Here is a 21,920-nt window from a genome sequence, read left to right on the forward strand (position 1 = left end):
TTCAAGAATCATATCCTGGTGGCTCTTGTTTCCTATGGTTTCTTAAAGAGCTTGTCTGATATCAAGGAAAAATACTATAAAATGATCAATAGCTACATGCTTAGTGTAGACTGGATTGTGTCCCCACAACATTCAGACATTAACAGCTGAATGTCCAGTACTGAGGTGTTTGAAAATGAGCCCTGTATGTGGTATTTAGAAGTAGATGTGTTTGAGTGCATAAGATCTTCTTGAGGGAATTAATGCTCTTTGGAGAAAAAGCAGCTTGCTCCTTCTCAGTCTGTGATGTGTGAAGACAGAGTGAGAGGCAAGCAAGCCATCTGCAACCAAGGAAAAGACCATTCACGAGTCCACCAGGTTGATCTCAGTCTGTGGGGAAGGCTTTGCCCTGGAGGAGATTGGAATGGGGGGCGGGCTGGGGGGAAGGTGAGGGGGGCGGGAGGGGGGAGAACAAGGGAACCTGTGGCTGATATGTGGAACTGAATTGTATTGCAAAATAAAAATTAAAAAAAAAAAAAAAAAAAAAAAAGACCATTCACCAGAGAACAGCTAAGTTGGTAGCTGGCACAACACTCCATCTTCTTCTGTTAGAAAAACACATCTGTCCAAGTCACCTTGCCTATCTCGTTCTGTTAGGTGTGGAAGCAGAGTAAGGGAACATAGTTTTCTATCCCATTTTCAGGTGTAACACAGACCTACAGCTAGCCAATCCTCTATTCTTCTGACTTCCTTCCCATTTACATTACATGTGTGTGGTGGGTTGAAAGAAAATGGCCATCACAGGTAGTGGCACTATCAGGAGGTGTGAACTTGTTGGAGGAAGTATATCACTGTAGGGGGTAGGCTTTGAGGTCTCTTTTGCTCAAGCTTCCCTCAGTGTGATAGTCAATCAACTTCCTGTTGCCTGCAAGGTGTAGCACTCTCAGCTCTAGCACCACATCTGCCTACACGCTGCCATGCTCCCTGTCATGATCATAATGGACTGAACCTCTGAAAATATAAGCAAGCCACCCTCAATTAATTTTTTTTTCCTTTACAGGAGTTGCCATGGTCATGGTGTCTCTTCATACCAATAGTATACCCTCACTATGACAGAAGTTGGTACCAGGGATTGGATTATTGCTGTGATAGACTGCATTTGTTTGGAGGAATTTGTACTTTGGTACTTTGGGTTAGGAAAGCAGTGGAATGCTTTAAGCACTGCTGAATGGGCCATACTAGTAGGAGCATAGAAGACAGAGGTGCTAAGAGATTTTTGAAAATGTGTGCTCACTCAAAAGGTTTCAGAGAAGAATTTTAATATGTTGCCCAGAGATCCTTCTTGTGATATTTTGGTGAAGAAAGTGGCTGCCTTTTGCCCTTGTCAGAAGAGTCTGCCTGAGGCTAAAGTGAAGAATTTTGGATTAATTTTGTTGGCAGAACAATTCTCAGAACAGCCTAGTATACACTATAGTGTGGATATTAGTGATAACTCTAATGAAAATTTACAATGAAAAGTAACAAGCTGAGCATGGTAAATTACAAAAAGTACATTTTGAGGAGAAAATGAGCACCAGGAAGTGGAATGGAGCTAAATCCTATGTTCAATGAGATAAATGGATTAAGAAATGGAATAAAGGAAGTGGTGATCCCAGGGAAAGATCCCACCCACCTACGTTTCCAACTTGTGGGGAAAAAACTAAAAGCTTAGAGCTGGATGTAGCTGTGCATGCCTTTAATCTCAACATTGAGAAGGCAGATGCTGGCAGATCTCTGAGTTTGAGGTGAGCCTGGTCTAGAGAGCAAGTTTCAGAACAGCTGAGCTTAGGCAGTGAAAGACAGATAGCTGGGGAAGATGTCATTGAATGAGGGGCCAATGTTCCAGCTCCAGAAAGAAGCAGAATTTGACAGCTTTGAACACACAGTTCTCACTTTAGTTAAGGATACAAAAAACAGGTTATGGAATTTACCTCCACACCTAAAGAAAGCTGCTGAGGCCAGGCATGTGTCAGGGGTGTCCCTGAGTGGAGGCCTAGTAGAGAGGCCACTGTGTGAAGCTATGAATTTGAAGCCTGGATAGCTTTGGAGAACTCAAGATGTTAGAGATGCCAGAGTTATAGGATACCTGCCAAGGAGAGCTGCTAACAGAGAGTGGAACCAGTCCAGGAGAAAGAAGTATGCTGAAGTCAAACCTGAATGGAATTGGAGATCTGTAAAGCATTTTGACATCAGACATGGAGATGCAAGGTTCAAAGTTGGCCCAGCTGCTTTTTGGTCTTGTTTTGGCTCAGTATTGCCTCACTATGCTCCTTTCCCTACCATTTCGGAATGGTAATGTATATCCTGTGCTATGGTATGTTAGAAGTATGTGATCAGCTTTTTGATTTTGATTTTTACAGGAGGATTACAGTTAAGAGATTGCCATGCAAATCAGAAGAGACTTTGACACAGTTTGAGACTGTTATAGACTATGGGGACTTTTGAAGTTGGACTGAATGTATTTTTTTGCATTATAATATGGCTATAAGCCTTTAGGGCCCCGGGAATCTATGTGGTGGTTTGAAAGAAAATGGCCCCAAAGGGAATGGCACTATTAAGGGGTATGAACTTGTTGGAGGAAGTGTATCACTGTGGGGGCAGACTTTGAGGTCTCTTTTGCTCAAGCTTCCCTCAGAGTGACACTCAGTTGAATTCCTGTTGCCTGCAAGATGTAGCACTTGTAGCTCCAGCACCACATCTGCCTTTACACCACCATGTTTCCATCACAATCATAATGGACATTGTGTCTCTTCTCAGCAATAGTAAACCCTCACTAAGACAGTGTACTAATATGCAGGCATTGTTTTAAACACTAGGGCAGGGTATTTTGTTGCAGAAAAATGAAATAAATGGAGAGAAAGGCTCTTGTAGTTGTTTTAAGCAATATTGAACTTGATTAAGTATTGTTTGTCTTAGAAACTAGCTTCATAGCCTCCATCTTCATTTTCCTAATATTTCTCTCTTTCTCTGATCTCTTATCTCAGGAACTTACATCACAGCTATCTTTCCCAAATCCCATGTCAATACCATGCCACACACTGTCCCCCTCACCAAAAACTCATTCTCTCAAATGTCTTATTCCTCTTTTTTTCCATTTAGAGTAGCTTCCACTTTGTGGTACTTATCTATATTTATTTGAGGAGTTGTAAATGATTTTTAACTTATGCTTCTCCCAACTCTTCCTTATCCACCACCATCTATGACCAGGATCAACTCCTATACATCCAGACCTATAATTCAACTGGGGACCCAGGAAAGGATGATAGCTGATGGGCAGAAACATGACCAGCCAAAGGACACCCACTGCCTCAGATAGGGTTTCGATTGCTGGGATGAAACACTGTGACCAAACAGCAAGTTGGGGGAAGAAAAGGTTTATTTGGTTTATACTTCCACAGTTGTAGTCCACCATTGATGGAATTCAAACAAGGCAGGAACCTGGAGGCAAGAGCTGATGCAGAAGCCACAGAAAAGTGCTTCTTACTGGCTTACTCGGCCTGCTTTCTTATAGAACCCACGGCCACCAGCCCAGGGATGGCACCACCCACAATGGGCTGAGGCATCCCCTATTAATCATTAATTAAGAAAATGCCTTACAGACAGATCTTATGGAGGTATTTTCTCTATCGCTCTTTTCTCCTTCCAGGTAACTCTAGCTTGTGTCTAGTTGACATAAAACCAGCCAGCGCAGTCACTAAAGCGTGCATCCATTTGAGGTAGCAGCCAAACAACAGGAGATTTGAAGCAAAGGAAGATGAGGGTCTTGTCCTTATGAGCCCACGTTCCTGGATGAAAGATAGTACTTCAACAGGCTGAAAAGTGCTGTCCTAGGTGGACTACTTGCCAACGCACACTTCCTGCTTGCCCTGCTCTACCCTGGAAGATGGGACTGTACTACTCAGGATTCTGTCACCTTACTTTTGTTGGATTCATCTAAAAGAGGTTTTGAAAAAACATTGAAGACAGAAAAGTGTGCTGAGTGAATAAAAAAAAAAAACAGAAAAGTACGATGTTAAAAAGTTTATAGCTTGGGAAAATGACTATAAGTAGGTAGCAGAATTAGTATCATTTGAACCCAAACTGATCTACGCAGCAATTCCCTCATTATTCTATATTTAACATAGCAAGCTCAGCCCATTCATCATCACTTAGCAGGTCCTAAAACAGTGAGACAGAGCAAGGGAATTCAGGTGACAGCCGCAATAGAAAGGGGAGCAGGATGGAGAGAGCTGTTAGAGCTTACCTTGTCTGGAAGTGAAGAATTCTGTGAGGGGCAGTGACAATAGAGCATTTGAAGGGCTCTACAGACATGATCCAGGGAGAGGGGAGACTGTCTGCAGCATGGACACCCCTAATAGCCCATCGGTAGATGCCTCCTTTCACCCAGCTGTGCTCAGCACTATTTCAGGGATGGAATCTGGACACGGGACCAGGCACTCTGGGGCATATACTCCCTGCCATTACGAAGCGCTAAACTGAAGCAACCCTTCTTTGTAAAAGTACATGAGAAACGAAAAACAGGCCTTGATGTCTTCTTTTTATGTTGCGCAGGCTTTTGTTGAGACAAGGCTAGGGAATAAAGGTGTAGAATTAGGGACATCATTTTTAAACAACAGACACTTTAGGTTGCCTATTTGGAAGCTTCCTTTCAATTTTCTTGTCTCATTCTCAACTGCTCTTTTTGTTGCTGTTGTTTTGTTTCTTTTCACAATATTTAAACCAATGTATATTTAGATGAATTCATGAGAAGCTACAAAAGTTGCACATGCTCCCAAACAGATGCAAATTGTATTTTGTTTTATTGTTTACTTTATTTTTTATTTTAAAACAAATTTTAAATTTAAATATATTTTGGTCATATTCTTCTGCTCTTCCAAGTCCTTCCAGATCCTCCCCCACTACCCACCCAACTTTAAGTTCTTTCTCAACAAAGAAACAAAAATCCAATACAAGAAGAAAACTAAATAAAAATATGACCAAAAAACAAAACAAGCAAACAAACAATAACCACTATAACCAAATAAAAATACATGAAAGTACATATAAAACTATAATTGAATAAAAGTACATAAAAAAGAACCATGGAGTCTGTTATATGTTGGTCAACTGCTCCTGAACACGTGGCCTGCCCTGGAGTAGTTGATATACCCAGTCTATCTCTACTGGAGAAAACTGATTTTCCATCTCCCAGCAGGTATAAGTGACAGTTCAGTTGTTAACCTTTACCCTAGAGGCTAGGTTTTCATTCATTCATTCATTCATTCATTCATTCATTTTTATTTTAAAAATATAGCAAAATAAGATACAATAAGGTAAAAAAAAACTATGAACTTTGAAGTTGGACAAGACAAACAGAAGGAAAAAGCCCAAAGAGAAGGCATAAGACCCAGAGACCCCTTTGTTTGCTCACCCAGGAATCCCATAAAGACACTGAATTGGAAGCCATAATATATACACAGAAGACCTGTGACAGGCCCATGCAGGTCCTGTGCTTACTGCTTCAGTCTGTGTGAGTTCATCTGAGCTGTGCTCATGTTGATTCGGAGGGCCTTGTTCTCCTGGTGTCCTCCATCCCCTCTGACTCTTACACTCTTTCCACCTCCTCTTCCTCGGGGTTCCTTGAGCTCTGAGGGAAAGGAATTGATGGAGACATCTGATTTACGGTAAAGTGTTCCAAGGTCTCTCACTCTCTGCATACTGTCTGGCTGTGAGTCTCTGTATTGGTCCCCAACTGCTGTACTTCTCTGATGGTAGCTGAACAAGGCATTGATCTTTAAAGGAGAGCAGAATATTATTAGCTGCCATTCTATTACTATGTTTTGTTTTATTTTATTTTTTGCCAGAACATTTGATTTTCCTCTGAGCTATCTAGTCTGAGATTCTTGGTTACCTAAGCAGTGTTGGGTATGGGTTACGTCTAATGGAAGGGGCCTTACGACCTAAGTCAAATCAATGATTGGTTGGTTACTCTCACAAGCTTTGTGCCACCACCGCACTAGCGTTTCTTGCAGGTAGGACACCATTGTAGACAAAGGGTTTGTGGCTTGGTGTTTATGTGACTCTTTTGATAGCATGCAGAGTACCTTCCTGTACCAAAGATGCTGCAACATAGGGGTCAAGGCTCTATGTAAGCACCAGCTAGACATTTCCATGCTTGATGTAGGTGTTATCTTAAGCAATGGGGCCTTGCTGTCAGTTCGTGAAGATCAACCTATAGTTTTGGCAACAGCCTGGGCTGTTTGGGGGTTCCCACAAGTCCCCTGTGGCCCACATTTCAATTAGATATAACCCTATCCAGATACTGGACATTTCACTGGGTGACAAGAAATGACCAGTTGTGATTCTGTCACCCCCATTATTTGGCAATTTCATTTCGATTGCCTTCATAGATGTATATATTCATTCTGGGAAATTTCTACTATATTAGGTTTCCATACTACTGCTCAAATGCTCCTTAATTTTAGCTGTCCCTCCTTGTGTTCGCTCCCACAAACCCCTTTCGCTCCCCCTCCCCACTTGATCTTCCCATTCTAGTGCCCCTTCTATCCATCTCTAGCTATTCTCTTTCCCTTTCCTAACAAGATCTTTTTGTTCCCTCTGGTCCCTTACTCTATAACTACCCCCTATGGATTGTAGCTTGATTATATTGACTTAACAGCTAATATCCACATATAAGCGAATGCATACCTTATGTGTCTTTCTGAGTCTGAGACACCTCATTCAGGGTGATTGTTTTCTAGTTCCATCCATTTGTCTACAAATTTCAAGAGCTCATTTTTTTTAATGGCTGAGTAATACTCTATCGTGTAAATGTACCACGTCTTCTTTATCCATTCTTCTCTCACGTGGTATCTAGGTTGTTTGCAATTTCTGGCTATTACAAGTAGAGGAGCAATGAACATGGCTGAACCAATGTCTTTGTAGTAGGACAAAGTGAAATATGTTGGATATCAAGTCCTAACTATGCACTGTAAATACCTTGAAGGGACAGGTTTGAATCACACAAAACAAACAAGCCTAGGTATGTTTAACCTCTTAGCAAGAGCAAGACACTCAAGAAGAAGAAGAAGAAGAAGAAGAAGAAGAAGAAGAAGAAGAAGAAGAAGAAGAAGAAGAAGAAGAAGAAGAAGAAGAAGAAGAAGGAGGAGGAGAAGAAGAAGAAGGAGAAGAAGACCATATTCCAATGAAGACTTTTTTCCCCTTCACTCAAAAGCTGTTTCCCCAGAGGCCACCAGACCAAGATACCACAGCCATCATGACATTAAACCCATCATTGCACCAACCAGTCACACAGATGACAGAAACCCCTTCACCCATCTCATTATCTCAGCAAATGTTGTGTGCCTAACACAATGCCAGGCATCAGGGATATAAGAGTGAGCAAATCAAGTATGTAGTGTTGGTGAGAGAGAGACTGAAGACCACAGACATTTGGGAGTATAATCTTCCATCAGCCACCCAGCTGGTCAAGGCAGAGATAAGATGAACACCAGTGTCTCACTGTCCTTGACCGTCCATTCCCTCAACCACTGCACCATCCTCCCCCTTTGCCTTTTTCATTCTGGAAATTTCTCTCCTGTAATTTTCTGGGTAATGTTTTTTTTTTTTTTTTAATGGACAGCTTGTCCAGTTGTCTAGTGCGTTTCTCTATATACGAATGTAAATGGCACTGAAGCCAGCTGCAGTTTGGTCTCATCTGCTGAGCAGTGTGGTCCCAGGTCTGCCAAGCCCCAGCTTCACTGAACTAATCAGCACGAGGCTGCCCCAGGAAAGCCAGCGATTCTTCAGTGACTTTCTCCATGAACCCAGGAGAGGAGGGCTTTCAGGCGCCAGAAGGAATGGCCCAGGCAAACCAGTTTCCATTCTCAGTCCTGCCCCTGTTCCTCTCTCCTAGCTGGAGTCAGACACTCTCTGCTCCTCTTTCCCTGCAATTGGAAGGGAGGAATGGCAAGCCCACACCCGGGCAGTGCCAGAGTGAGAGAGAATGAATGTCTAAATTGGCCCCTTAGTCTGTCCTGAGAATGCAGAGGGAAACCCGGCTTGGTGTGACAGTACCAGACTGGGTGGACAAAGACCTGCGTAGACACAGATGCCCGAGCTATTGTATCCAGTCTATTTCCTGTCATTTAAACCCAGTGCCGTTTGTTATTCAACCCAGACTGTATTTTGGAGATTCAATTTGTAGGGTCTATCCACACATGGTAAATTGGTGTATATTATCTCAGTTCATTTGCTTGAGGACAGGTGTTCACGTCTAAGAACCAACAGCCCCATCGACAGTAATTGGTGTCTTGGCTGGCAGTCTGAGCCTAGAGGGCAAGGACTAAAAGTGCATGAAGAATGAACTAATAATAATTTCCACATGAAGCACAGCGTATTTTACTCGAGGCTCTCAAAGCCCATTTTAGGCATTCTTTCTTTCTCACGGCAGCACAACCAGGCTGCGGGCTTGCTATTCCTCTCATTCTGTTGCCAGGAAAAGAGGGGCCGAGAGCGTCTGACTCCAGAGAGAAGAGGGGAACCGGAGCAGGACTGAGAACGGACACTGGGGAGGCCTCGTCCTCCCTTCTGTTCCCTGAAAACCCTCCTCTCCCATGCTCATGAGGCTCATTTATTATTTAACGTCTTAGCAAGGATATTGAGGAATGCAGGCTAGTGAATTCAATTTTGCTAAGGTTAATTAATTCTAAGCTGCTTGCAAGTCTGCAGAGTGGACAAAGCCATGCAACAAAGTCATAAATAACCGACCCAGACACACCGTTTCCATAAGTTTCAAATGCTTCTAAAATGTAAATAAAATCATTACCATGCACTGAACATACTTGCAGTAACACATAGATTGGGTAAGTGCTCCAAAGTGACAGGAGAGCAATCGGTCTGAGTAACATCTAAAGGTCGGTATGAAGAGAAGAAATTTCCAGAACTGAGGTATTATCTTAACTACACTGCTAATGCCATTTCAGAATACTTTGCATGCTAAATTCACCTAAAATATGAAATTAGAAAGCTCTGTGCTAGTGGTTCTATTAATAATGAGCAGAGAGAAAATGGAACTTGTGCCCTGCAGCTCAGGTGAAAAGACATAATTAAAAATACTGCACTGGAAAGTGGTTTCTACTTCCCAGATGGCATCTGGCTTCTGCATGCTTACAAATGGCCACATATAATACAACTAACATTTTCAATTAAGCTCTTTCTATTTGTAACAAATGTAGTTATTTATCACCAATGGAGGAATTCCAAAGGATACGTTGAATAAATGGAGAAAAAAAAGGAATTGATTGCCAACTATTCTTTTCATGGTTAAGCGTACAAACATGAAATAAGAAATCTAAAGAAATGGAAAATTGCCCCAAGTATGGTGGCTCACTTCTATGATTCCCGTATTTGCAAGGCTGAGGAGGATCACTATGAGTTCAAGGCTAACCTAGGCTATGGAACAAAAACTTGTCTTAAAAGACTCAAAGAAATTTTTAAAAGCCCAAAAGAAAACAATACACTGCTAATACCACAAAACATGTTTTCAGGCTAATGGGTTGCGTGCAATGCCATTCGAGAATGTAACAACATGCCCCTGGCTGAGAATGAAGAGTCTGGGCTGGGTGGGTAGTATTCACCTAATTGAGGAGAATAAAGTATCTTCTCTATTCCATCAAATTGACACAGTTAAAGCATCAAGCCTAATCAAATAAACGGAATATAAAATGATCTAAAATTCTTCCTAAGAGGCAGGGGTTGTCAACTTCTATTTGGCATAAATACTGAGATATAACAAATGATCTCTACTGTGAAAAAATATTTTAATCTATTTCTTGTAATACAAATTGCTAAACTGTCGTATTAATAAAAAACCCAGAGCCAGATACTGGGGTAAAAGCTGAAAGATCAGAGAGGGAGAGCAGCAAGCCACCACTTCTTACCTCTATGAAATCCTCTATCCCTAAGAGTGAGAGTCCTGTTTCCTCTTACCTTATATACCTTTCTGTGTCCTGCCATTTTACTTCCTGGGACTAAAGGCATGTGTCACCATTGCCTGGTTCTGTTTCTCTCATGTAGCCCAGTGTAGCCTTGAACTCACAGAGATCCAGACGGATCTCTACCTCCCGAGTGATAGGATTAAAGGTGTGTGCCACCACTGCCTGACCTCTATGTCTAATTTAGTGACTGGCTCTGTCCTCTGATCCCCAGGTAAGCTTTATTGGGGTACACAATATATCACCACAATCTCTCATTTAAATCTAAAGCAAAAGTGTGTATGTTGGGGGGTTGGGCAGAGGCACAAACGCTGTCTTGGAAGAGCACATTGACACATGGTGATGAAGGAAAGACTCCAAAAGCCAAAGCAATAGGTCCAGGCAAATCATCAGAGCATCTAGGGAAGTGTGATTATACACAAGGGCAATGATTTCCCTGTCCCTTACAGGTTCCCGATGATTTCATCCTGTAGAGATGGCTAGCCATCTTAATTAATGAGCTTCCTGTTAAGCTGGCTTCCACAGATAACTCAGAGAGAAGCTCGACTGGCAGCATAGCCCCATCTCTGACTCTGAGATCAGATGGTAAAGAGGGACTAAATGCAAGTCACCAGGAGCGCAGTGTGCTCAGCTTTTCACTGGCATTTATAAAACACCCGAGGAAACCCAACCTAAAAGATAGAAGGTTTATTCAGCTCATGGTTTCATTAGTTCCCATCCACAATCACTTGGCTCCATTGCTTCTGGGCCTAGGGAGGGGCAGAACATCATGGTAGGGATGGTGCAGGTGTCAGGGAGGGGGAAGAGAAGAGGAGAGACCTCTAGAGCACTCCCTGGCTTTCAGAGGCAAGCACCCACTGACTCATTTCCTTCAACCAGGAGGAAACATTCCCACTTTGCAATAGCCCAACAGCACCACCAGCTGGTACCAAGCTTTCAACAATGAAGACTTCTCTCTCTGGCCTCAAACGCTGCTATAAAGATTAAATGTGTTCTTAGTTCTGAATACATCATACGCCCATATTATGTCACACCTACATGGTCACCCACTGTGCTTGCCCAAATCTCACTTCCTCCCTTACCAGTTTCGAGCATTTACTTTTTACTTCCCTCCACTCCCTTGCCAGGACCTGCCTGTTTCTGGACCTCTACCTGGCACCAAGTTTTGGCTCAATTCAGCTTGCCAACACCCGCATCTGCCATCAGGGAAGCCAGTTTCCTAACACACACACAGAAAAAGCAATTGAGAATTTAAGGCAAGAAACAGGAAGAAATTGGCTTGTGTTTCTCATAATATTATTGATATTATTGGTAATATTCCACATGGCCTTTATCTTCATTCCACATTTTGGAAGCTGTAAGGAAGATAAATACTGAACTCGCTTCCTGACTCCATGTGGTTTTCCTTTGGTCCTTTCTCCTTCTCCATCAACAGACACATTTATATTCTCATTAATTCAGCTGCTGTGGGTTTACAAGCATATGTTCACTGGAAGGTATTTAAATGATTGTGACCTCAGATTGGAGTGAATAAAAACCCTCATTATTTAAAGAATTTTAGCATATTCAATGAGGTAAATGCTGAATATATCATGTGCAGACCAGGCATCTTTATTTATTCTAAATCAATGAATATAAAATAGATTTTGAAGGCTTCTGTTTCTGGTAAGAACAGAAGACAGCCACAATAGGACACAGTTGTCACATCTAGAAGAGCTCCAGGTACTTAAGAGGTTTAGTAAATACTTGCTGCATGTATAACCTAGTGTATTAGTTACTTTGTTGTTCCTGTGATAAAAATCTCATGACCAAAAGCAACTTAAGGAAGAAAGAACTTGTGTGGGTGCACAATTCCAGAGGGACGGAATCTATACTGGCAAGGAAGACATGGGGTGTCAGCAGGCGCAGGAAGCTGACTTGTCCCCTTACCATGAAACAGAGAAGGGAGCAGGGCTCTAAACCCTCAAAGCATGCCCTTTGTGATGTACTTCCTCCAACAAGGCTCAGCTTTCTAATGGTTCCATAACCTCTGAAAACAGTGCCACCAACAAGGGACACAAGCCTTAAGCCACCAGATCTAGGGACCTGAAAGAGCTTAGGTGCCATTTCTTCTGTTTCCAGTGCCCCTCCCCCAATCTGAACAGAGCTTGGAGCTCAAAGATGATACACAGCATGTGAATAAATCGGTAATTGAAAGACCCAGTCACACCAGGTACCTGTTTGTCACTCTCCAAGCATATTTAAAGAGCATATATGCAGACACAAAATGCATTGCAGAAGCAGGAATGGTTGTTCCCTCTACGTTCTGTGTTTATGTTTTTGTTTCTACCTTTCTGATTAACATGAATAATTTTTTTATTATGAAGACAACTACACTCATGATAAATGGAATTCAAAAAGCATTAAATTTGTTGAAATAGAAAGGATGATTTCACTCTTGCTCCCCAGAGACAGATATTTTTCATATTTGAAATACACACACACACACACACACACACATTTTATTTATATGTGAAATGGTTGACACTGTATGTACTGTATTATAGCCTGTTTTCTTATTTAATGATAGTGATTTACCTTTATCTAATTTTTTGCATATTTATTTTTATTACTCAAGTAATTAATTAATTGTTCCCAGCCCAGTCACATTCTCCCCTCCCTCTCTCCCCTCCTCCCATTCCCTCTTCCCACCTTCCCCTCCCCATCCACTCTTCCTGTTTTCTCTTCAGAAAAGGATAGGCCTCCTGTGTATATAGGCCAGCCGTGGCATATCAGGCTGCAGTAAGACTAGGTAGGCACTTCCTCTCCTGTTAAGGCTGAATGAGGCAACCCAGTAGGAAGAACAGGTCCTAAAAGCAGCTAACAGAGTCAGAGACATCCCTGCTCCTACTGTTAGGAGTCACACAAAAAGACCAAGCTACACAACTGTCACATATGTGCAGAGGGCCTAGGTCAGTCCCATGCAAGCTCTCTGGCTGGTGGTTCAGTCTTTGTGGGTCCCTATGAGCCCAGGTTACTTGATTCTGTGGGTTTTCTTGTGGTGCCCTTGGCCTCTTTAGCTCTCATAATCTTCCTCCCCTTGTTCCACAGGATTCTGAGAAGTCCACCTAATGTTTGGTTGTGGGTCTCTGCATCTGTTTGTATCAGTTGATGAGTGAAGCTTCTCTGATAACAATTAGGCTAGGCAACAATCTGAATATAGCAGAATATCATTAGGAATCATTTCATTGACTTTTTTTTGCCAGTCATGTTTGGTTCTATCCTAAGTCTCTGAGATGTCTAGCCTCTGCATCCTGACCCTCCAGGCAGCATCAGGGGTGGGCTCCCTCTCACAGTATGGGTCTCAAGATGGACCAGTCATTGGTTGGCCACTCTCATAAATTCTGTGCCACCTTTACACCAGCATATCTTGTAGGCAGGGCAAATTGAAGGTCGATGGTTTTGTGCCTGGGTTGGTGTCCTAATCCCTCCACTTGAAGTCTAGCCTGGTTACAGGAGATGGCCAGTTCAGGCTCTGTATCTCCCATTGCTTGGAGTCTTAGCTAGGATCACCCTCATAGATTTCTGGGCGTTTTCATTGCACTAGGTTTCTAGTTCATCCAAGAGATGCCCCTGATTACAATTGTCTCTCCCAGTACTCTCTCCCTCCATCCTCCCCCCACACGCTCCCTCCTGTTTCCAATACCCACACTCCCATCCAGACCCTCCTCCTTCCACTTGTGATATCTCTTCTATTTCCCCTTCACAGTGAGATTCTTGAATCCCCCTTGAGTCTTTCTTATTACCTAACTTCTTTGGATCTGTGGATTGTAGCATGGTTATCCTTTACTTTATAGTTAATATCCACTTATTAGTGAATACGTACCATGTTTGTCTTTCTGGGCCTGGGTTACCTCACTCAGGATGATCTTTTATAGTTCCACCCACTTGCTAGAAAATTTCATGATGTCGTTGTTTTTAGATGATGAGTGATACTCCATTGTATAAATGTACCACATTTTCTTTATCCATTCTTTGATTGATGGACATATAAATAATTTCCAGTCTCTAGCTATTACAAATAAAGCTGCTGTGAACATACTTGAGCAAGTGTCCTTGTAGTATGATAGAGTGTCCTTTGGGTGTATGTCCAGGAGTGGTATAACTGGGTCTTGAGGTAGATCTATTGCAATTTTCTGAGAAACTGCCACACTGACTTCCAAAGTGGCTGTACAAGTTTGCACTCCCACCAACAATGAAGGATTGTTCCACTTGCTCCACATCCTCTGCAGCATGAGCTATTACTTGTGTTTTTAATCTTAGCCATTCTGACAGGTGTAAGACAGAATCCCAGAGTCATTTTGATTTGTGTTTCTCTGGCGGCTAAGGATGTTGAACAATTTTTTAGGTGCTTCTCATGCATTTGATATTCCTCTTTTGAGAATTCTCTGTTTAGATCCTTACCTCATTTTTAATTGGATTATTTGGTTTGTTGATGTCCAGTTTCTTGAGGTCTTTATATTTTGGAGATCAGCCTTCTCTCAGATGTGGGGTTGGTGAAGATCTTTTCCCATTCTGCCATTTTGTCCTTTTAATGGTGTGCTTTATGTTACAGGAGCTTTTCAGTTTCATCAGGTCCCATTTATTAATTGTCTATCTTAGTGCCTGCACTATTGATGTTCCATTCAGGAAGTTGTCTCATGTGCCAATACATTCAAGGCTATTCCTTACTTTCTCTTCTTTCAGGTTCAATGTATCTGGTTTTATGCTAAGGTCTTTGATCCACTTGGACTTGAGTTTTGTGCAGAGTGATAGATATGTATCTATTTACACTCTTCTATATGCCAACATCCAGTTAGAGCAGCACCATTGGTTAAAAATGCAGAGCTAATACCAATATTTCTCAAATTATTCCACAAAATAGGAACAGAAGAAACATTGCCAAATTCATTTTATGAGGTCACAGTTACCCAGATACCCAAACCACACAAAAAAACAACAAATAACGAGAATTACACACCAACTTCCCTCATGAACATTGATGCAAAAATACTCAATAAAATACTCACAAACTAAATCTAAGAATGTATCAAGAAGATTATCCACCATGATCAAGTAGGCTTCGTCTCAGAGATTCAGGGATGATTCCATATATGTAAATCTGTTGATATAATCCACTATATAAACGAATTGGAAAAAAACCACCACATGATCATATAATTAGATGCTGGAAAAGCCTTTGATAAAATCCAGCACTCCCTCATGATAAAAGTCTTGGAGAGATCAGGGATACAAAGAATGTAACCTAAATATAATACAGATAATATACAGCAAGCCAATAGCCAACATTAAATTACATAGAAACTCAACGTGATTTCACTAAAATCAGGAATAAGACAAGGCTGCCCACTCTCTCCATATCAATGCAATATAGTACTTAAAGTTTTAGTGGGAACCAGAAGAAAATTAAAGGAGATCAAGGAGATAGAAAATTGGAAAGGAAGAAGTCAAAGTATTGCTATTTGCAAATAATGTGATAGTATACATAAACAACCCCAAAAATTCTACCAGAGAACTTCTATAGCTGATAAACACTTTTAGTGAAATGGCTGGATACAAGATTAACTCAAAAGTATCAGTAGCCCTCCTATATAAAACAATAAATGGGCTGAGAAAAAAATTAGGGAAACAACACCTTTCACAATAGCCACAAATAATATAAAATATCTTGATGTAACTCTAACCAAGTATGTGAAAAACCTATAGGCAAGAATTTTAAGCCTTTGAAGAAAGAAACTGAAGAAGATATCAGAAGATGGAAATATCACCCGTGCTCATAGATTGGTAGAATTAACATGGTAAAAATGGCCATCTTATCAAAAGCAATGTACAGATTCAATGCAATTCTTATGAAAATTCTAACACAATTCTTTACAGAGCTTGAAAAAACAACACTCAATTTCATTTGGAAAAATAAAAAACCCAGGATAGCTAAAGCAGTGCTGTACAATAAAAGAACTTCTGGAGGTATCACCTTCCCTGATTTCCAGCTGTAGTACACAGCTATAGTAATAAAAACCACGTGATGTTAGCCTAAAAACAAACAAGTTGATCAATGGAAAATAATTGGAGACCCTGATATAAGTCCACATACCTATGGACACCTGATTTTTGAAAGAAACCAGAAATAGACAATGGAAAAATAAAAGTATCTCACTGTTTTAATAGACATCAATTATTTTCTTGAATTGATACACTGAAACTTATTCAAACTATTTATGGTAATTAATTAGTTCATTTAAATCTTTTTGACTGTGATCAATATAGCACTTCATACTTGTCAAGTTATTATCTCAGACAAAATTTCTCTGAAATAGATGCTATTTGAAAACTCCTATTCCTTGTTCTCCCTCTCTGTTGTTGATCCAGCTGGGATCTCCCATTCACCCAAGCTCTCTTTCCCTCGACCCTCGCCCTTCACTACCCCCACTCATGTCCAGGCTGTTCATGTAGATCTCATTCCATTTCTCTGTCATTGGGCGATCTCTGTGTCTTTCTTGGGGTCCTGTTTTCCAGGTAGCCTGCCTGGTGATGTGAGTAGCAGTCCAGTCATCCTTGTTCCACATCTAGTATCCTGTTATGAGTGAGTACATACCATGTTTGTCTTTCTGAGTCTGGGATACCTCACTCAGGATGATTTTTTCTAGATCCATCCATTTGTCTGCAAACCTCATGATGTCATTGTTTTTCTCTGCTGAGTAGTATTCCATTGTGTATATGTACCACATTTTGTTTATCCATTCTTCAGTTGAAGGGCATCTAGGTTGTTTCCATGTTCTGGCTATTACAAACAATGCTGATATGAACATAGCTGAACAAGTGCTCTTGTGGTGTGATTGAGCATTCCTTGGGTATATGCCCAAGAGTGCTATAGCTGGAAAGACCACATGAGAATAGGAAGAAACAAAGTGCTAGAGAGGCCCACAGAAATCCACAAAGATACCCCCACAACAGACTGCTGGCAATGGTTGAGAGACAGTCCGAACTGACCTACTCTGGTGATGGGATGGCCAAACACCCTAATTGTCGTGCTAGAAACCTCATCCAACTACTGAGGGATCTGGATGCAGAGATCCATGACTAGGCCCCAGGTGGATCTCTGGGAGTCCAATTAGCGAGAATGAGGAGGGTTTATATGAGCGAGAATTGTTGAGACCAAGGTTGGATAAAGCACAGAGACAAATAGCCAAACAAACGGAAACACATGAAATATGAACCAATGGCTGAGGGGTCACCAACTGGATCAGGCCCTCCGAGTGGGTGAGACAGTTGATTGGCCTGATCTGTTTGGGAGGCATCCAGGCAGTGGCACCGGGTCCTGTGCTCATTGCATGAGTCGGCTGTTTGAAACCTGGGGCCTATGCAGGGTCCCTTGGCTCGGCCTGGGAGGAGGGGACTGGACCTACCTGGACTGAGTCCACCAGGTTGATCTCAGTCTGTGGGGAAGGCTTTGCCCTGGAGGAGATTGAAATGGGGGGCGGGCTGGGGGGAAGGTGAGGGGGGCGGGAGGGGGGAGAACAAGGGAATCTGTGGCTGATATGTAGAACTGAATTGTATTGCAAAATAAAAATTTTTTTTAAAAAAAAAAGAAAGAAAACTCCAAGCATAAAGGTTTTCATGTATTTTTGATAGAGTTCTCCGGAGATGGTATATCAATATGAAGAAAACTGTACATTCCAATTTTGTATAAGATTTTTTGCTTCTCTATAATATTAGCTGAAATCAGACATTATGAAACAGAACCATCTTTGTTCACTTGATGAATAAAAATATTTCATTGTTCCAATTAAAAATTTTAAATTTTCCTAATTTTGTGTTTTAATATTATTTGCTGCTTATTTGTTAATTGCGCTTTATAGTTGGCCCAATTTCTTCAAGGATTAAGTGTCTTCCTTACTGATTTAAATTCCATAAAAAGATGCAAACTCTATTTTCGTAATATGTGTTGAAGATATTTTCCTCACTAATTCATTGCCTCTTATCATAGTTCTTTAAAATTTTTGCCATTCACAGATTAGTTCTTTTTATACTATACTGTCAAATACATTACCTTTTTATTTCATGGTTTTTGAGTCTGGTGAAAGCATTTTCTACCTCAAGAATGTTAAAATACTCTACATTTTGTAGTACTTTTAGATTGTTATATTTGAGGTCTATGTAAACTGGACATGTGTGTGTAATGAGATGCAGAAATTTGAATTAATTTCCTTATCAAATAAGGATCTAGCCTTTCTATCATTCATTAGATAAACTGTTTGCTAGCACATTAGACTGTTGCTATACTACACAACCACATGTGCTCATCCTCAATCCATTATTACTTTACTTCATATGAGTATGCAAAATTAACTATGAATTCTAAAATATATTCAAGTGTTACAGAAACAGTCAAACCACAGAACATGATTAATGCAAAGAAGCATGAAATTATGGGGTTTCTCAATGGCATTGTATATCCCAAGATTCCCCGCCTTCCTCTCTGCAAGCTCCTCCCAGATCACTTGTGGTTTCTTATTCAGCATCTAGCTCCTCTGAAAAGTTATGTCTTTAAAGGTAGAGAACTTAAGCTTCTTATCACTCCTTGAATGCCAATGTAGAGACTTTCTAACATTTATCAACTAATTGATATTACTTACATATTGAATGAATCAATGACTTCAATCTTGCAGAATTAGCAGCTGGATATATTTTTGATGCATGAAAATAGAAAGCAAAAAGTCAAATTGGCTATTATAGACAAGAAAGTACCAAAACATTTCAGAGGACAACTCAGCTTCTTATTTGATAACCTGATCTAAACTGAAGTAGTAGGTAGTAAATCATAGAAATATTTGACTATATGCTAAAACAAGGGAGAGGCTTGTTTGGATAACTGCAGAACACAGCACAAACTTGCCTTTAGCATGACCTGTTCAGTCCCTGATCACACCACAGAAGACATGAAGAAACCAACTTGTCACAAGATGTCACTTGGGATGTGATAGACAGAACGTGACATATTTGATCACTTCAGCAAGATCTGGATTACAGAGAGGCTTTCAAGCTAAACTGATACCACTTTGCTAGATATTTATGTTTTTAGGGAAAAAGCAACATCATAAGAATAAGGGTAGTAGGGGCTGGGGGATAGCTCAGTGGTTAAGAGCACTTGTTGCTCTTGCTTCAGAAGACTTCAATTCATTTCCCAACATCTGAACGCTCACAATAACCTGTAACTCTAGCACTAAAGGATCCAACAGAATCTCCTGGACCCCATAGGCACTCCAAGAGCATGCACATACCCATATACAGACATACACACAAGTACCTAATTTTTTTTTGGAGGGGGGGGCAGTTTGAGACAGGGTTTCTCTGTGTAGTTTTGGTGCCTGTCCTGGGTCTCACTCTGTAGACCAGCCTGGCCTCGAACACACAGAGATCCACCTGGCTTTGCCTCCCAAGTGCTAGGATTAAAGGCATGGGCCACCACCACCCAGCACAAGTACATAATTTTAAAATCTTTTTAAAATGAAGATAATATACAGAACTCACTGGAGGGCACAGCTGAGATGTGACACTGCCAACACCCCAATTTGTACAAAGCAATCTGTCTTCGGCAGCCAGTGAAGAGGTCTCAAGATAGGCATGGTTAGATGTTGTAGGCCTAGCCAGGGCCTAAACAATAAAAACTACGTTAAAAAATAAATCATTCATGACTGAAAGTGCAAAATGTAACTGGTTTTAAATAATAAAACTAAGACTATAATTTTAAAGGGTAACAAAGAAAGATTTTTGACCTTGAGAGAATGCCAAACAATAAAAAAAACACCAATCATAGAAACAATCATAAAAGTTGAATACTTGGGTTTATCAACATTAAAATTCTGTGCTTTTAAAATACACTTTCAAGACGACAGAAATACAAGGCTCAGAAGGAATATTTAGAAAACACATATTTGATAAAGTATGTATATGCACTTTTTTATGTACAAGGGGGGCACACTCACAGGTGTATGGTATCTGTGGAAGTCACATGTACCTGACCTCCTGTAACACGTGTTGCTGGTGTGTGCTGGGAGCTCATCCCTGTAGGATCTATATACACTCCTAGCCACTGAGCCATCTTTCCAACGCTGGGAATATCTGACATCTATAAAAATGTTCTCTATTCTGATTGTAGGCATTTCTATGAACTTATGTGTCTTGTTTCACCAAGAATTAATTTTATCTATAAATTGTATCCTAATACAGCAAAGTTTAAAAATCAAATGAACAGTTTTTGAAAGAAAAACAAGCTAGGCATATAAGGACACACCTGTCATCCCAGCTTTTGTGAGGTGTAGATAGAAGAATCAGGAACTCAAAATCATTCTCTATGTAGACTGTCTGAGTCTAGCCTGGGCTACTCGACACCCTGCCCCTAATTTTTTTTCTTAAATATAAAGTGAAGCATTCTTCAAAAGTGCAGTTGAAATGAAACCATGAAGCATGGGTAGATATGAGCCAACTGGAAGATTAGGACAAGATTGTTTGAGCTGAGGAACATTTGTGTAAAAGATAAGGAGGTGGGGATCTGGGTGTCAGTAGCAGCCTGTGGCCACCGTAGCAGAGACATTGTGAAGGAGTGTATCAGATCGGGTCTGGGCTTGTCCACCACGTAAGACTTCAGCAGTATTCTAAACGCAGGGAGACCTCAGTTAGCCTTTTTTCATATGCTCTAAGAAAACAGCACAGACTTGCAAACAGCAAGGATTTGCTATTCTGGAGGCTCAGAAAGATAAGATCAAAAAGCTTCAGAGTCCTGTGACAACTGGCTACAGAGTGTTGTCTTCTTGCCACATACTCACAAGATTCTTCGAGGTGTTTTGATAAGGAAGAAACACACCCTTGTCATCTAGTCACCTCAGAAATACTCACCACTTAATACTCTGCACCAGAGAGGTAGATTTCAATAGATGAACTGTAACGGATCACATTTAGACTCTGAGGGATTTCACCCAGAGGAATAATGTAATCTGATGTCGTTTTTAAAAAAGATTCATTTATTAATTGTGTACACAGTGTTCTGCCTACATGTATGTCTACATGCCAGAAGATGGAACCAAGATCTCATTATAAATGATTCTGAGCCACCATGTGGTTGCTGGGAATTGATCAAGACTTCATCAAGAGCAGCCAGTGTTCTTAACCTCTGAGCCATCTCTTCAGCTCTGATACATATTTTTAAAAGATCAGTCTGAGTATTGCACTGTGAAAGACTGGGACGGGAAAGTTAGGGCAGGGAAAGATGAGGAGGGCATTGCAAACGGAGAAAAGAGAACCCTGTTCCAGTGTTGCTAATAAGCTTCAGATGGGAGACTTATCACTGATGTACTTAGACCATCAACTATGCAAATGAAACCAATGACAGAGTTATGTCATATGAGTTTGTTGTGAGGATAAAGTGTATATAATAAGATTACATCCTTGCTCCACATAGTGTCAATGCTGAATACATGTTACCCAGTCCTTAAAATGATCAAAATAAATTGCTTTTCTTTATCTCTTTTTACTCTCATCTCCCTGAAAGTTGCCACCAGTCCTGAGAAGCCCCCATCCCTTACACATTCCCTTCCTTCTGACCATTTTACCACAGACCTGCTGGGAACTAGCCTTGTAAAGAAAAATGCTGATTATTGGTTTTCTCACCCAAATTATAATAATAGTGGATCAATATTTTTAAGAACTAGATCCACACCTCTAATTAAATTGAACAGGCACCAGATGGTACCTAAATAGTATTAAATTGATTTTATTTTGTTTTGTTTCCCTGAATTTAAACATTTAAGTCTTCTTTTCTGAGGGTGGCTTAATGAACCTTTCACATGATTCTTTAGTCCTCTGTGTTTAGTTTTATGGTAATATCAAACC

This window comes from Peromyscus eremicus, chromosome 19 (assembly GCF_949786415.1).
Source record: "Peromyscus eremicus chromosome 19, PerEre_H2_v1, whole genome shotgun sequence".
Lineage (NCBI taxonomy): Eukaryota > Metazoa > Chordata > Mammalia > Rodentia > Cricetidae > Peromyscus > Peromyscus eremicus.